This window comes from Neoarius graeffei, chromosome 11 (assembly GCF_027579695.1).
Source record: "Neoarius graeffei isolate fNeoGra1 chromosome 11, fNeoGra1.pri, whole genome shotgun sequence".
In the NCBI taxonomy this organism is placed as follows: Eukaryota; Metazoa; Chordata; class Actinopteri; order Siluriformes; family Ariidae; genus Neoarius; species Neoarius graeffei.
This window is the reverse complement of record NC_083579.1, coordinates 54,774,636-54,791,249: the sequence shown is the minus strand read 5'-3', so window position 1 is coordinate 54,791,249 and position 16,614 is coordinate 54,774,636. Positions and strand designations below refer to the sequence as shown.

The 16,614-nt window shown below is 42.3% G+C and overlaps 1 protein-coding gene across 1 annotated transcript in view; it reads right to left on the bottom strand.

Moving 5' to 3' along the window:
• The window catches only part of tmem260 (transmembrane protein 260), a 46,603-nt gene that overhangs the window by 14,200 nt on the left and 15,789 nt on the right, over positions 1–16,614 (bottom strand). The gene's annotated exons all lie outside the window — the stretch shown is intronic.

Genomic DNA, 16,614 nt, shown 5'->3' with positions numbered 1-16,614 from the left:
CATTCAGTCACTGCATTCAGACAACTTTCTCTCTGGGATTACCACTAAGCTTCTGATTTACTGCAGCTAATAAACAAAGCTACACATCCTTAATCCTCAACCTGGTGTGGATTACAGTCTGACTTTTGCACTACATGACAATAATGGATTGAGGTTATGGTGCCACTGTTGTTGGCATAAGGAAAAATAGACCATCAATCTCTTTGGAAAATACCACAGTCAGTCAGACCATAGAGAAAATATAACATGAGAGTCTGGCACATACCAATTCAACTTGAGTGTATATGCTGTAACCAGCAGCCATATGGTAGTGAACAGCCTGGTGTGGCAGCTGGTGGTCACGCTGGGGGTTTGACCCTCACCAAAAGGCCCAAAATTAACTGAAATTGAATAGCTCTGCACTGTAATGGAAATTTTTTTTCTTCATCTGGGACATAAGCAAAATTCACCACACCACACATTTCATGACTCAATTCAATACTAGTAAAAGCTGAATATTGGCAAAAACATACGTTTTTGTACTTGAAGTACAACCTCAATTCCCAAAAAATTTGGAGCGGTGTGTGAAATATAAATAAAACAGAATGTGATGATTTGCAAATCATGGAAACCCTATATTTCATTGAAAATGGTACAAAGACAACATATCAAATGTTGAAACTGAGAAAATGTATTGTTTTTCGAAAAATATATGCTCATTTTGAATTTGATGCCAGTAACACGTTTTTAAAAAAATGGGACAGGGTCAACAAAAGACTGGAAAAGCTGTGTAATCTCATCTCATCTCATTATCTGTAGCCGCTTTATCCTGTTCTACAGGGTCGCAGGCAAGCTGGAGCCTATCCCAGCTGACTACGGGCAAAAGGCGGGGTACACCCTGGACAAGTCGCCAGGTCATCACAGGGCTGACACATAGACACAGACAACCATTCACACTCACATTCACACCTACGGTCAATTTAGAGTCACCAGTTAACCTAACCTGCATGTCTTTGGACTGTGGGGGAAACCGGAGCACCCGGAGGAAACCCACGCGGACACGGGGAGAACATACAAACTCTGCACAGAAAGGCCCTCGTCGGCCACGGGGCTCGAACCCGGACCTTCTTGCTGTGAGGCGACAGCGCTAACCACTACACCACCGTGCCGCCCAAGCTGTGTAATGTTAAAAAAAATTAATTGGGTTAATTGCCAATAAGTATGTAATAGGACGGTACAAAAAGAGCATCCCAGAGAGGCTGAGTCTCTCAGAAGTAAAGATGGGGAGGGGTTCACTGCTCTGTGAAAGACTGTGTGAGCAAACAGTGCAACAATTTAAGAATAATGTTCCTCAATGTAAAACTGCAAAGAATTTGGGGATCACATCATCTACGGTACGTAATATCATTAAAGGATTCAGAGAATCTGGAGAAATCTCTGTATGCAAGAGACAAGGTTGAAAACCAACACTAGATGCCTGTGATCTTCAGGCCCTCAGGCGACACCGCATTAAAAGCAGACATGATTCTGTAGTGGAAATCACTGTATGGGCTCAGGAACACTTCAGAAAACCATCGTCTGTGAAAACAGTTCATGACTGCATCCACAAATGCAAGTTAAAACCAGATATAAACAATATCCAGAAACACCGCCACCTTCTCTGGGCCCGAGCTCTTTTACAATGGATGAACTTGAAAACTGTCCTGTGGTCTGACAAATCAAAATGTGAAATTCCTTTTGGATATCATGGACACCACGTCCTCCAGGCTAAAAGAGGAGAGGGACCATCTGGCTTGTTATCAGTGCACAGTTCAAAAGCCAGCATCTGTGATGGTATGAGGGGGCATTAGTGCACATGACATGGGTAGCTTGTACATCTGGGAAGGCATCATTAATGCTGAATGATATATACACGTTTCAGAGCAATATGCTGCCATCCAGGCGATATCATCTTCAAGGAAGGCCCTAAATTCTCCGCTATTTTTTCCTGCTTCACCATGACCCAATTCAAAATACTACGTCATGCATCACATGGTGGGCTTTCCCTGTTCACGCAAGGCATTGTGGGATACAAATTTGAAACAGAAGAGAAAAATGGAGGACGTGAGTGTGCGAATGAAATGTGAAAGACCGACTACAGTAACGGAAAGCGAGAAGAAAAGACATTATGTTGCAAAGGAAAGGAAACGCAGGACCAAACTAATAAATATCAGCGGTCAGCGAGCACCTCGGTGTGATCAGCTGTTCATTTAACTGTCAGTGCACGGTCAAGGTAAACCTGTAGATGGCAGTAATGCAACACTGGATGCCAACTGCCATAAAACCCAAAAGAAGAAAAGAAGAAGGTAAACCTGCGCATGTGCAGACGGACTTCCTCTGTCTGCTTGACTGCGCGAAGCAAGTGATTTCATGCACGTTATTTGCTCGGGAGTCCCCTCAAATTAAATCACTTCCCAGCCACAGAATGGCCTGATATTTTGTGAGATATTACAGAAATAAACATATATCGTAATGACAAAATTTCAGAGGGAACTAAATTTCACCAATTTTATGAAATCGAAAGGCCGTATAGCTTTAAAATAACTGGACAGAGAAGGATGTGTTTATTATCTCAGTGTCAAATTTAAAATAACTAGTCGATGGCACTAGTCAAAAGTGGTAACATGAAACATTACTATCAGTAGTAATGTTTCATGTTACTACTTTTGACTAGTGCCATCAACTAGTTTTTGGGCTTTTTTTTTCACCTTTATTGGATAGGACAGTATAGAGACAGGAAATGAACAGGAGAGAGAGACGGGGAGGGATTGGGAAATGACCTCAGGTTGGAATCAAACCTGGGTCCCTGGATTTATGGTATGGTGCCTTAGCCACCTGAGCCACGACACCCCGCTATTGACTAGTTATTTTAAATAACCACTTTGAATTTTCTTACGTTTAGCCACAATATAGGGGTTAGGCAGTAAAAGGCCATTGTTGTCACCATTCAATCATGTTAGTCCAAATCCAGACCTTTGTAAGGAACTGTAGTAGTCAAAATTAGTTGACAATCCCAGTCTTAATTAAAGCCAATTGTTCCTTATAACATAGTGCTATCTTCATCTCTTTAACAGTAATCAAGGAAAATGTGTGTTAAGACCCAATGCTTATTAGTAAGACCCACTGGGGGAGAGAGAGCAGGAGCACACACAGCAAGGAGAATCAGAATGTGTGTCGGGGAGAGAAAGCCAGAAGATAGGAACCAGACTGGATAGAAATGCAGTCGAAAAAGTTGAGAATGATGCCTGGAAGGGGGGGGGGGGGGGGGGGGGGCTCAACTCTGTCTAGCACATTGGTTTGGAAAATTTTAGTGAGCTTGACAATTAAAGTTGGGAGGGGGTAGTCAGGCGGTATGGCCCTCTCCTCATTGTAGCGAGTGGCTTAGAGTCCTCATCAGCCTATCAGCTAAGTGACAGGCAGAGAGCTGCTCTATTCAGCAGCACAGATACACGCCGCGGGCCAAGCGGCTGCCAGGTCCCTCCTGACCCTGCAATCCCTCGCCGCTGACAGCTTCAAGCTCCATGGCAAATTAGGCGCTCTCATATTACAATCGCACAAGACAGATTCCATTAACGGTATCTGAAATTGAGTAGAGAGCAGGGCCCCCGCCTTATCAGACCTGACTCATAAGCAGCGGCAGCACTGCTGCAGCGCACACGCTTAATCGCAAGCCATGATACCATTTAGACGTTTCCAGTGCCGTTTTGCCTGCCGCTGTGATAGTCGGCCACAAAAGAGCCTGATGAGACTTAGGCGAAGGGGAACAATGGAGCTTTCGCAGGGAAAGCAAAGTAAGTCTGGAAAAAAGAGAGAAGAGAAGGGTAAGGATAGAAAAAAAGAAGAAAATGGGGGAGTGGAACTCTTTGACTGTTTCGCCTTCTTCCTTTCCCCCCCAACCTTATTTTCACAGTCCTTTTATTTTTTTTTTTTCCATTTCACACAATATGGGACGTGTTTGGGTATGTGAATGTAGGTGCACTCAGGCTAATGGGATGTCAGAGTAGTAATGGTCTACTTGGTGATATCAGCTACTCCGTAGTCACACAGACAGAAGACTGAGGAGTAACCACAAGCACTGTAGTTAAGGTACAGACCCCCCACACCTTCAAATCTACTCCCCTGTGTGTCAATTAACCCCAGCACACTCTGGAAACAGGGGGCTACAGCAGGAATTCCATCCAGAGGCAGGGGTTCGCAGTGTGGACCATCACATCCAGTCCGATTTAAACCTCCCCCAAACATCAGCAGCTGAGGTTGACAGGAGTGCTCAGCTGCATTCACTCCCCTCTTTAAATCTCTATCCCTCTAATGACGCTTGACATCTCTCTATTTACGAGTGTCAGTATGTCTAAGGGAAGGTGTTTGATGCGCTGCATGCTACACGTCTCTCATTTCTGTACTCGCAGGACCACCCGGGTCTCTCCTACTCCCTCTCCATCTCTGTCTGCTTCTCTCTCTCTCTCTCTCTCTCTCAGCTCTGTGATAAGAGAGAATGAGTGACACTCCAGTGCCGCATCGGAGGCATATTTGCTTTAATCTTGGTGTGCTGTCGGAGATGCTGCTGTCTGCACTTCTGTAGTTCTGCAGCTCAGCTCACAGCGGTTCAACAAAAATAAACACTCACTCATGCAGAGTGAGTATATACACATCATAGATCATATGATGGAACACACTTTTCCATACACTTCATCAACATGAGGGTTAAACACTTGTTCTCTAAATCAGCTACAGAGTGGAAAGGTATGGGAAAAACTCAAATATATTTTTTCCTTATCAAATGAAAAAGCATCCCTGAAAATTTAGATGGTTATGATATTTAATGTGGCGGCACGGTGGTGTAGTGGTTAGCACTGTCGCCTCACAGCAAGAAGGTTATGGGTTCAGGCCCGGTGGCTGACGGGGGCCTTTCTGTGCGGAGTTTCCATGTTGTCCGCGTGGGTTTCCTCCGGGTGCTCCGGTTTCCCCCACAGTCCAAAGACATGCAGGTTAGGTTAACTGGTGACTCTAAATTGACCATTAGTGCGAATGGTTGTTTGTCTCTATATGTGTCAACCCTTGGCGACTTGTCCAGGGTGTACTCCGCCTCTCGTCCATAGTCAGCTGGGATAGGCTCCAGCTTGCCTGCGACCCTACACAGGATAAGCGATTATGGATAATGGATGGATATGTAATATTAATTTGATTGAACTTCTTAAACTTTCAACTGATCATTTAGGTATTCATTTTAAAGCATATTGAACATATATTCAAACTTGAGCTACATATGTACAGTGAGGATTTAATACTGAAATCGCATGCAGATATAACTACAGATTTACTACAAACACCATCCAAAAGTTGTTCAAGAATTATGCATGTGGGGCACAGTTTGCTTAAGCATAATGGATGAATGCTTCATTAGCTTTTCCTTTAACCTGTGGCCATTTTCTGTACAGGAGTGATTCGAATTCATAAAAACTTTGGGAATTATTTTTATTTCTTTGACAACTCAAAATAGCAAATTAAAAGTGTGAGAAAATAGCCTACATACCGCATTCACATTAGGAATTCATGACCTCAACTGTGCTCACAATTAACTGTCAGCATGCAATCTAAAAAAATATATAATAATAATAATAATAATAATATACAGGATCACGTGCCATTTTATAAGCTGCTTAGTAATGAAGTTGGCAGACATATGGTTAAATTACAACCCATTTAAAATTGTTAAATGTGATAATTATAATTAGGACTATTCATGCAATATATTTAACAGTTATTCCACAAAAGTTATTTGAGTCGTACATGAGCTGATAGCCGGCTATAAGCCGTGTACGACTAGATTGAGAGGAATAACTGCTTTATTCTATCCACAGTCACCGGATTTTGAGAAACAGAGCATTTTTATTTTTATTATTTGCAAACTAAATAAATAAAAACTTGATACAAAATGTCCAACAAAAATAATTTCCGCTTAGAATGTAAATAAACTGGCGAAATGACCGTAGCAATTTGTGAAAAATGCGATAATAATAATAATTCTTGAAAAATAAAAAATAAAAAACCCAATACATTCTTACCATCAAATACTTTCATTCTATATTATTTTGTTGCTTTTTTTGTATTTTGGGGGGTTTTGTTTTCGAATAGAGTTTTTATTTCATCCTCGGTTGATTCACCAACACGCTCCGCCGTTTTGTTTTTCTCTACTCATGGTATATGAGCTGATTGCATAGTAGTAGAGTAGCCAATCAGAGTGTGCGATTGCTCATATCCAGCGAACTTGGATAGAATAAATTGCCTATATACTAGGCTAATATTAGATGTTTATTTCAGTGTTGTTTTCTCATTCACATCATTGTATTGGTGTTTTTTTCCCCAGTTTTAAATAGTCTCTTGCCTTTATGTTACACTGCATTACAGTGTAGCAAAGAAAAACCCTATTTTCCTTCTTCAGCCCACACTTTCTCATCTCATCTCATTATCTCTAGCCGCTTTATCCTTCTACAGGGTCGCAGGCAAGCTGGAGCCTATCCCAGCTGACTACGGGCGGAAGGCGGGGTACACCCTGGACAAGTCGCCAGGTCATCACAGGGCTGACACATAGACACAGACAACCATTCACACTCACATTCACACCTACGGTCAATTTAGAGTCACCAGTTAACCTAACCTGCATGTCTTTGGACTGTGGGGGAAACCGGAGCACCCAGAGGAAACCCACGCGGACACGGGGAGAACATGCAAACTCCACACAGAAAGGCCCTCGCCGGCCACGGGGCTCGAACCCAGGACCTTCTTGCTGTGAGGCGACAGCGCTAACCACTACACCACCGTGCCGCCCCCACACTTTCTATCCCTGATTTTTTTCAGACTCATAGGCAAGTGTTTGGTGTTTAAAGGTGGTGGTCTTTATCCTACTGAAACCCACAACTCAAATGCTTCTACTCAAGAAACCCTGGCAACCCTGGATGTGTGAACTACATGCAGGTAATTTGCAAATGGTGCATCCAGAAAACTGACTTAAGCAATTGATCTATCAATATGCATAATTTTCCTAAAACTTATGTCAGTGACTCTGTATACATCCCTTTATTCAGGAACTATGAATTAACTACATTAACTGCAGTGAAACTAATAGAAAAGAAACAAAGAATGTAAGTCTGGACCCTGTAACAGCTCTAGGAGTGTAAGGGGTTAAATATTAGAGGTGATATAAACAGTGAATAATTAATCATCTTCAGCTAATTCAAGGTGCAATATATTTGATGAAGTTTTGCTCATTATGATGGATTGGAGTTTTTATTCTGAAATGTAACTCTACATATTACAAAACATGCGCTGCGGCAGGAAATACAGTATTACAGTATATGAACCGATCACTTTTTATCACTGATTTGAAAGTATTTGTAGCACAAAAACTGATATTTAATTTATATCTTGCAAAAAAACCCACTAAACCTTATGTGAGCGGTGTCTATAAGAACGGCCGAGGGGTGTTTAAAGGTTGGAGGAAAGGTTGAAACAGGACATTATAGAACATTATGCACAGTGCGTGCGAAAAATTAATCAGCCCCCAAACAATACGAACACTAAAACAATTTCCTGCAGCAAGCCAACTTTAATCCCCTAACTACCCGCGCTATGTGGACAAACGGACTCCACGTGTATATGTCATTCAGCAATTTCTTCCACCATCATTATTGCAGCAAAGTCATTAGGCATCTGTGGTTCTGAATTATGCACAGTTGCATAGACTGTATTAATTTTGGACATATGGTAATAGGCAAACGCTGATCCTCTCCTTGCTTGGCGACTGCTATTAGGAAGTGCCTGTGGAGATGGAGAAATGTAATATGGATGTAATACTGACTTCCAGTGTAGCAGACACAATCTTGGGCCTCCAGGCAAAGAGAAATTAGAGTAATTGTATAATACTGTAAAATAACTGTATTTCCCCTTATTCTGAACCGAATAATCAGAGGAAAAGACCTCTTTATTAAATATCTGTTAAGGAGTATTACTGCATGTATGTCAAATGAAGCATTGGTCATGCTGGGGGTGGCCATTTATCAGCAGTGTCTCACTGTGTGATAGGACACCAGGAATGGCTTACACATTTCACAAAAAATGTATTCGTTTATTCAACATTTGGTCTGTGTTAATAAGACAAGCCTTTCCCGAAAGAAACAGCTTGGAATACATAATAATATATTCCAAATCGAAAGCATTGTAACATTTCTCACTGCTTGAAATCATTCTCACATGCAACATTAACACGGCCCGATTTAAAAAGCACGCAGGACTGGGTGAATGTGGTGGCTATGATGTGAAGAGCAGAGTTACAGCCATATGGTGAAGGCCCCTAGAAAAACAAAACCGCAGTGAGACAGGTGGGCTCTGGAGCGCAGCCAGCTGTGAAATCAGCTGCTGTACTCAGGACTGGTCCAGCCTGATCTTGGCAGGTGTGTACCACCGCATGTGTGGAAGAAAGAGACCTGGGCGAACGAGCAGCAGGGAGGATGGGTGGAGTCCCTTTTAGACCACATGGCTGATTGTGTTATGTAATGAAATTCTCAGGAAGGTGTGGAAAATGCTGAGTGATTGTTGTTTACGGTTTTATGCATTGATTCACAGGATTTGTATGAATTCGGTACTATTAAACGAAGAAGCTCAAATCATCTAATACAGTGCCTTGCAAAAGTATTCATACCCCTTGAACTTGTTCACATTTTTCCACCTTACAACCACGAACTTAAAAGTTTTTTATTGAGATTTTATGTGATAGACCAACACAGAGTAGCACATAATTGTGAAGTGAAGCGAAAATGATAAATGGTCTTCAAAATTTTAAACAAATAAAAATCTGAAAAATGTGATGTGCATTAGTATTCAGTCCCCCTGCGTCAATACTTTGTAGAGCCACCTTTTGCTGCAACTACAGCTGCAAGTCTTTTGTGGTATGTCTCTACCAGCTTTGCACATCTAGACACTGAAATTTTTGCCCATTCTTCTTTGCAAAATAGCTCAAGCTCAGCCAGATTGGATGGAGAGCGTCTGTGAACAGCAATTTTCAAGTCTTGCCACAGAGGCTCAATGGGATTTAGGTCTGGACTTTGACTGGGCCATTCTAACACATGAATTTTCTTTGATCTAAACCATTCCATTGTAGCTCTGGCTGTATGTTTAGGGTCATTGTCTTGCTGGAAGGTGAATCTCCTTCCCAGTCTCAAGTCTTTTGCAGCCTCCAACAGGTTTTCTTCCAGGATTGCCCTGTATTTAGCTCCATCCATCTTCCCATCAACTCTGACCAGCTTCCCTGTCCCTGCTGAAGAAAAGCATCCCCATAGCATGATGCTGCCACCACCATGTTTCACAGTGGGGATGGTGTGTGCAGGGTGATGAGCAGTGTTAGTTTTCCGCCACACATAGCGCTTTGCATTTAGGCCAAAAAGTTCAACTTTGGTCTCATCTGACCAAAGCACCTTCTTCCACATGTTTGCTGTGTCCCCTACATGGCTTCTTATGCCTGTCTTTCAACAATGGCTTTCTTCTTGCCACTCTTCCAAAAAGGCCAGATTTGTGGAGTGTATGACTTATAGTTGTCCTGTGCACAGATTCTCCCACCTGAGCTGTGGATTTCTGCAGCTCCTCCAGAGTGATCATGGGCCTCTTGGCTGCTTCTCTGACCAGTGCTCTCCTTGCTCGCTCTGTCAGTTTAGGTGGACGGCCATGTCTTGGTAGGTTTGCAGTTGTGCCATACTTTTTCCATTTTTGAATGATGGATTGAACAGTGCTTCTTGAGATGTTCAGAGCTTGGGATATTTTTTTTTATAACCTAACCCTGCTTTAAACTTCTCCAGAACTTTATCCCTGACCTGTCTGGTGAGTTCTTTGGTCTTCATGATGCTGTTTGTTCTTCAGTGTTCTCTAACAAACCACTGAGGCCTTCACAGAACAAGTGTATTTATGCTGAGAGTAAATTACACACAGTAGGACTCTATTAACTAATTAGATGACTTCTGAAGGCAGTTGATTGCACTGGATTGTATTTAGAGGTATCAGAGTACAGGGGGCTGAATACTAATGCACACCACATTTTTCAGATTTTTATTTGTTTAAAATTTTGAAGACCATTTATCATTTTCGTTTCACTTCACAATTATGTGCTACTCTGTGTTGGTCTATCACATAAAATCTCAATAAAAAACTTTTAAGTTTGTGATTGTAAGGTGGAAAAATGTGAAAAAGTTCAAGGGGTATGAATACTTTTTCAAGGCACTGTATATATTTCTCCACCAAACAGTGCAGTTCACCACAGCTCAGCAATAAATGGGAACTCGGGAACTATCAATACCCAGGCTAAGTGTGCATGTCGCATTTCCACCGCATAAAATAGTGACTTGATGGGTACAAATAGTAAAAGAGTACTCAAAAAAAAATGTTTTTAAATAAAATGAATCCATATCTTATCTAATGTTAAAATGTACATGGAGCTCAGGTTACTGTCTGCATGAAGTTTCGCATATTCTTCTGAAATTCACGTGGTTTCCTCCAGGTTCTCTGGTTTCCATCCACTGTCCAAAAACATGCAGTTAGGCAGACTGGCTATGCTAAACTGCTATCAAATGTGTCTACGTATAGTGCCCTGCCATGGACTGTTGTCCCATCCTGGGTTAATTCTCCTGCCTTGAGCCCACTGGTGCTGGGATTGGATCCATCGCAAACCTGAGCAGGATTAAGCGCTTACTAAAATGAATAAAAGAACGAAAACTTTCACTTAATGGACACCAGTGCTGTCAAACACAGCTAAGTGTGCCAATACTTTAATCTTTATTGAAAACACAGAGCAGGTTTAGTGTAATTTTCTGGAGTTGAATCTCAAATTACTTCCTACACTCTTCATGAGGGTACTAGGTACGACCTTCATGTTGTATCTTAGGTAAGGAGCAAACAGTGAAGCTTTGCCTCAATGGAGGACTGTACTTTAAACATGGGGAATGTTCATTATGGGCGACACGGTGGTGTAGTGGTTAGCACTGTCGCCTCACAGCAAGAAGGTCTGGGTTCGAGCCCCATGGCCAATGGGGGCCTTTCTGTGTGGAGTTTGCATGTTCTCCCCGTGTCCGCGTGGGTTTCCTCCGGGTGCTCCGGTTTCCCCCACAGTCCAAAGACATGCAGGTTAGGTTAACTGGTGGCTCTAAATTGACCGTAGGTGTGAATGGTTGTCTGTGTCCATGTGTCAGCCCTGTGATGACCTGGCGACTTGTCCAGGGTGTACCCCACCTCTCGCCCATAGTCAGCTGGGATAGGCTCCAGCTCGCCCGCGACCCTGCACAGGATAAGCGGCTACAGATAATGAACGGATGGAATGTTTATTAAGTGTAAGGTCAAGCTGATTCGTGATGATAAAACACTACGGGTAAATAAATAAAAATGAATTTTAAACACTAAACTGCTGTTTAGCACTGCTTATATAATTTAAATTGCGAGCCTCTTAAATGCACCAGGGAAAGGACTTTTGAAAAGCATGAGAAACTTTAGCAAACAACACTAATCTACTACTGCAGATGTTTGCGTTATTAGAGAAGCAATTCCAGCCAGAGCTATTAAATCAGGACATCTGTGTGATTGTGTTTGTTCAGTCAGTGGCCTGCACTTTATTTAACTTCACCTGTACGTCCCAGTTCATTTTACACCGAACCAGGACAAGAGGACGAACCAAAATCAGCAGAGGTACTGAAGTATGGCATGGCTTTCTTGGTGGTGGAAACAGTCGACATAAAGAGGGCTACTAGATATTAGGAGGTAAAATGTCTTATCAGAAATTTGACTTATGAAGGTTTGCTTGAAGATAAAAATATCTTCAGAAGACTTGTGGAGCTAAAAAGTTTTTTTTTTTTTTAAATAAACAAGCATAAAATTAATAAAATCTGAATTATTATTTTAGTGAGTGGAAAATAGTCCTAATGAACTACAAGTTCAAAGATCTCAAACAGCTATATATTCCCTACAGGTTTAAAAACAACATTCAACAATTACTGTTATCATTGAGGCCGGCCTTCCTCAAAGGCTCATCAAGCACCAGTATGGAAACATAATAAGACACTCAATTTGGCTATCAACTATGTGGTTTGGAAAAGTGTTTCAGTAATTGACAAATCAAAGGGAGGCCAAGTGACGGGTTTGAGAAACGGGTAACTCGGTTTTTGAAAGGAAATGGCTTCCAAACCCATCAGTACACACAGACATCCACCTCATTTGACTCGGAACATCAAAGACTCATGATGCCGAGGATCTTCCAGTTCATTTGAAAATTTAAATAATAATGAGGAAATTTGGCTCATGTGGTATTGGTTAGTTACTCCAAACCCTGATTGCTTAACTCACACTCTCAGCTCGAGTTTCTATAGAAACTTAAATGCAAAGCTTTCCCTAAAATATTGCTCATCAAAAATGAGCACAGTGAGTGCAAAACATTTTGATTAATGGTACTCAGTGTTTTGTACTGATGACAAGAGTGTTTCTGAAAATCTTACTAACTCGCAGGTTATTTAAATGACACACAATTTATATGCACAAGCCCAACCCTGAGATGACAAGGTGCACATAGGCGCAGTGGAATGAAGTGGCGTAAGGTGCCAGGGTGGCAGTCTGGGGGCAGGCCTGCCCGGTAGTGCTCCTGCTGGGCGTGGTATGCCATTTCATCTCTCCCACCAGGCACAGAGTGTATACCTGAAGACCCCAATGCCAATCCAGAAGGGCATCCCAGACAGTGCCGGAAGCTCTGAAGCCCCAAAATGTCTCCCCCTCCCAGCTCTGGCATCTCACACTTGCCAGCTACAGCACTCAGCCCAGTCGATGAGTATGAGGCCAAAACGACAGACCATTAAAACCTATTATACGCTCAGTTGAAAATATAGATTATATACACCGACACGTAAGAGCTAAGACAGCTTTCGCACTGGAATGTGTGGCACCAATGTAATCTGTTCTGCATCTTTATGTGTCAATGTGTGTGCATGTGGATCCCCCATCAACTGCAGGGATGTAGCGAGGTGGAAGCCCAGGATATGGGTAATGACTTTTTAGTCTCCTAATCCAAAATTGGATCTAAATCCTTTCTGGATTAAGAGTAGGAGTTGCATTTTACATGTGGCCTCAGGGCAAATCTTTGGTCAGTTTGGTTCACAATCTCTACTGAAGCAGCTCCTCTGACTTCAGGCAAGTCATACAATATTTACGTCATTAAGGAAGCCCTGCACAGCAATGAAATCTATTAATACGTGTAGATGTAAACATAGCTTGGTAGGATACCTCTGCTTTTTAACATTTTAAATCAAAAAGCAATATACTCTACATAGGTTTTTTTGGGCAACAGTACTCCCATGCAGCAGGATGTGTGTGCTTGGTGTTCGCTATATGTATGAGGGATGCATTGATGCTAGTACTGCCATCATGTATAGGTCCTTATAGTTCTTTAAAAAAAACAAAACAAAAAGCACCAGATGACAACGTGTACATAGAGAGGAGACAGATCAGATCTCCTGTACCTGTACTGAGTCAATACAAAAATGGTGGATCAGATCCTGTAACAAATGGCCACGACTGGAACTGGATTTGGAAAAGAGATTTATTTTTGGAACTGGAAACGTTTCCATATAAATAAATAAATAAAATGGGCGGTACGGTGGTGTAGTGGTTAGCACTGTTGCCTCACAGCAAGAAGGTCCTGGGTTCGAGCCCTGTGGCTGGCGAGGGCCTTTCTGTGTGGAGTTTGCATGTTCTCCCCGTGTCCGCGTGGGTTTCCTCCGGGTGCTCCGGTTTCCCCCACAGTCCAAAGACATGCAGGTTAGGGTAATTGGTGGCTCTAAATTGACCGTAGGTGTGAATGTGAGTGTGAATGGTTGTCTGTGTCTATGGCTACATCCACAGGACAACGGCAATGAGATTTTTTTTTTAAATATCGCGTCCACATGGGCAAGAGATCAGTAAAATTTCAGGTACATATGGCAACGCAATGCTTGCTGAAAACGATGCAATACACATGCCACACCTCTACGTGCGCTGTAAGACGGTCCCATCGGAGACACCAGAACAATAGAAGAAGTAGACGCATGCGCATAAACCCCTTCTTCTGTAGCATTAGCCACATAAAGTTTTGATTATTAATCTGTAGCGTAAAACGAAAGACGCGGAAAGAGGAATGAATGGGGGTAGATGGAAGCCAGTACGCCAACATTCTGATATCCTCCAGAATTCTTTAATGGTCCGGAATAGATTGAATGTTACACGTTGATGGATTACTTTGTTCTTCTACGCCCTTTTTGAGGAATGTATTGTCGGACTTAAACCAACATCTGAAGAGGTGAGATCACTCCTTTTTTTTCCCCTATGTTTGCTGGCGGGATTGTTTTTGTTTTTGGAAAGCGCACGGGCGGTGCGCGGTTTGGTACTGCTTCCGCAGTGTTTGGACTAAAGACTCTGCCCTAAGGGCTATTCTCTCACTCTCTCTCTCTTTGCACCATTACACAATAAATATTCACAGTGAAAATATTTTGTAAGCGCGTTTCATGAACCAAGTTATAGGATTTCTTGACAACTTGCATCAAGTTCGTTACAGTTCTACCCGGCGTGAAGCACTGACAGTCATGTGGTTGTGACGTCATCGCAAACAAATCTGTTCTACTCATCCAGACGACTTTGCAACGGGGCCGTTGCCAAATTTTTTCACTCTGGAACCCGTTCTCAAAAGATTTCGTTTTGGGGCACCCAAAACGCCGGTGCCGTGTGGATGCCAGGCTGAAACAATAAACAATTTTATCAGATTCACCTGAATCCGTTGCCGTGTGGACAGGGCCTAAGTGTCAGCCCTGTGATGACTTGGCGACTTGTCCAGGGTGTACCCCGCCTTTCGCCCGTAGTCAGCTGGGATAGGCTCCAGCTTGCCTGCGACCCTGTAGAACAGGATAAAGTGGCTACAGATAATGAGATGAGATGAGATGAAATAAATAAAACCCACTTAACTGTTGTTTCTTTTGTTAGGATTGATTTTATTATATTTAGACTTTCTTATATTTATTACATTTACAATGCAAGTACCGGTAATTTTCTGTGAAAGATTTTCACTATGAAGTGCCTCATTTAAAATAAAATTTTGAAAGGTTAACAGTTTTTAGCAGAGCTCCATACTTTTAGAGAATATGGTAATGCACTGTCCTGACTTTTGATGACTTTTGACCGTATGGCGTCTGTCCATACAAATAAACGAACGTATGTACACGTACCATGACAGGGAACCTGATCGTTAGTGCAAGGCAACGTATCTCAAAACACCCGAGCTCCGGATAAAGAAATTTATATCTTTAGTTAGATAAGATAGATGGGATTTTATCCAGTTCTTATTTTTTTTAAAAATGTGGTTATTAAAAAGTTTTTAAATAATTTTACAAACACATTTTACACTCATCCGGAGCTGTGCTTTTAGGCAGTGCCTAAATCTCTATATTAAAGAAAATAGTATAGGATGGATCTCGCAGTATTGGGTTTCAATATTGGAAAAGAAAGTGGTATAGTGCCATCTCTAGATGTAAGCGTAGTCTGTGCTGCCTTGCTAATGAACAGATGACACAAAATGAGAGCAATCTGGATGTATTTACATCACGTTAAAGGCATTTAGCAGACGCTGTCATCCAGAGCGACGTGTAACAACGGGGTACATGACACAGTGCACCTGGAGCAGACAGGGTTCAGAGGCTTGCTCAAGTGCCCAACAGTGGCAGCTTGTCAGTGCTGGGGCTTGAACCCATGACCTTCAGATCAGTAACCCAGAGCCACCACTGCCCCCATTTCAGTATTAATGACTGCAATCAAAGTAAAGCAGACTGCAAACTGTTCTCTGTCTACAGTTGATGTTAGATGAGTGAAAATAACAATGAAGATAAAAAAAAAATTATTTAGAGCTGTACAGAAGAGCTTTTCTAACATGAAACCAAACCCACCCACCAGTTAAATAGTTCATTCATTCATTCATTCATTATCTCTAGCCGCTTTATCCTTCTACAGGGTCGCAGGCAAGCTGGAGCCTATCCCAGCTGACTACGGGCGAAAGGCGGGGTACACCCTGGACAAGTCGCCAGGTCATCACAGGGCTGACACATAGACACAGACAACCATTCACACTCACATTCACACCTACGGTCAATTTAGAGTCACCAGTTAACCTAACCTGCATGTCTTTGGACTGTGGGGGAAACCGGAGCACCCGGAGGAAACCCACACGGACACGGGGAGAACATGCAAACTCCACACAGAAAGGCCCTCGCCGGCCCCGGGGCTCGAACCCAGGACCTTCTTGCTGTGAGGCGACAGCGCTAACCACTACACCACCGTGCCGCCCAGTTAAATAGTTATTAACCCTATAAAAAATGAGCCTAGCCGCCAAAGTGCATTAATATGTATTTTCATGGTCACTGTTTAAACGGAGAAAATATAAATGGAGTGAAATATCATGTTCCCCGATTTATTAACACAAAGGACGTTACTCATTCTGATACCAGTACTGACAAGTAACAAAAAACGCAGTCTGGGGGAAAAAAAAAAAAAAGTACAGAG